Raw genomic sequence first — 1707 nt, 5'->3', positions numbered from 1 at the left:
AAACCAATTGATTCCGAGAAATCATAGAGCTGGATGAGCGGTAGGCTTGAAGTATATAAAAAAACTCATGAGAAGCTTGTTCAATTTCTATCAAAGACTAAAAAAACTTGCTCAATTTCTCCTCTCTACAAGCATGATTAGTTCTCAAGTGCACATGGAAAATCTGAATTGGATGCAAGCATGCATCCAAGAAAAAGCAAAAGAACAAGTTATGAGCATAGTAAATGGCGCATGCACTTGACATGAAAGAGGTCACTTATCTCTATCTAAACCAACTCAAAGAATATCAAACAAGACCGATATGGGTCTTCACATCTTTGCAGCTATGTGCACTTAAATTTTCCCCCGAAAAATGAATTCATGCTGATGGAGCCATATAGTTATTAATGTGTGAAAACTGTGATCGGGCAGAAGAGTCCCCTGTACTTGAAATTCAGCTGCCATTTATCTGGAGTTCAGTGTATGTATGTGCTCATTTACAAAGTCCAGTTCATCATACCAAATTCAAAAGTGCAGCCCACAAATCACATGTGGCACCAAGAAGGACCTCAGGGTCGGTACCTCGAGTAAGAAACTGCAAAGGAATGAAGATGTGTCATGCACAAATCAAGGGAAATCATGCAGAATCAGCCGTTAGTCAGGTTAACAGAACCGGGAACAGGACCTTGTGTGTAATTCTTGAGAGGAACCCTAATGGCACGACTGATACCTGAGGTCGTCGATCTTGGGAGCCATGGTCCTGCGGTCCATGAGCAAGTTCTTCCTGTCAGTGAAGCCCCTGTCCATGTCGTCGCTAATGCCTACACCCTACATAATCAACGGTGTACCCGATATTAACTTCAGCTTCACTCTTTCAGACCAAGTGCTATATATACATTATCAAAGCTAGTGTATTGTTTTAACAGGTTCCAAAAATTTATTTTGAATCAAGTGCATATGCATCATAGAAAGCTGATGCATTACATGGTTAAATGATGGTGAAACACATGTGCGTCCAGCGTATACTGTCAAGTGCGTATGCTGAAATCACACATCCAGCCACAATATCTATGCTAAGCCAATGCGGTCTGACACATGAATGAAACTCCGTGAATGAGACATGCTGTAGCGGGTGATGGAAATCCAAGACGAACAAGTTAACCCTAAAATCAAATTCTTTGCCCAAACAATCAATTTGACAAATCTAGCGATGGTAGCAGAAGGGGAGGGTCGGGCATCTTACTCGTGGACGTTGGTCTCGATAACCTGGCAGACAAAGAGGGAGATCATGGACGTCTTGCCGGCCCCAGACTAGGCCTGGGCGATGACGCCGTGGACGGTGATGATTGGGATGACGGCGCACTGCTGGATGGATACAGCCTTGACAACGGTCGGATCTGGAGGGGAGGTGACGCTGTTGGATGGATACGCCCTTGACGACGACCAAATCTGGAGGGGCGGTGACGGCGCGTGTGGAGGCCACGCCCGTCGCGGTGCTGGTGGAGACTTTCGTGGCGCAGGGCGGCGGCGAAGGGATGGGTTTGCGATGGCTCCCATCGAGGTAGCACAGGGATCAGCGGTGGCTTGATGTGAGTGCGAGGGCGGCAGCGATGGGATATGTTGTGCGAGTCATGCGTGCGAGTGGTTCTCGCTCAAGGGCACCCTGGAGGCCTCGCTTGTTCATGCGTGCGGGTCGTGGACGTTTTTCTTAACTGGATTTTTTCATAG

At 47.0% G+C, this 1707-nt stretch overlaps 1 long non-coding RNA gene across 1 annotated transcript; it reads right to left on the bottom strand.

The window, feature by feature from the left end:
- Positions 1-218: 218 nt before the first annotated feature.
- LOC123175940 (uncharacterized) lies at positions 219-1493 on the bottom strand. The gene is made up of 3 exons (XR_006488249.1): positions 1223-1493; positions 710-807; positions 219-574 (listed from the first exon to the last, which is right to left on the bottom strand). It is a non-coding gene; the product is annotated as an uncharacterized lncRNA (long non-coding RNA).
- Positions 1494-1707: the final 214 nt, after the last annotated feature.

The sequence above is a fragment of the Triticum aestivum genome, unplaced genomic scaffold (genome assembly GCF_018294505.1).
Source record: "Triticum aestivum cultivar Chinese Spring unplaced genomic scaffold, IWGSC CS RefSeq v2.1 scaffold25170, whole genome shotgun sequence".
Taxonomy (NCBI): domain Eukaryota; kingdom Viridiplantae; phylum Streptophyta; class Magnoliopsida; order Poales; family Poaceae; genus Triticum; species Triticum aestivum.
This window is presented reverse-complemented; position numbering and strand designations above follow the sequence as displayed.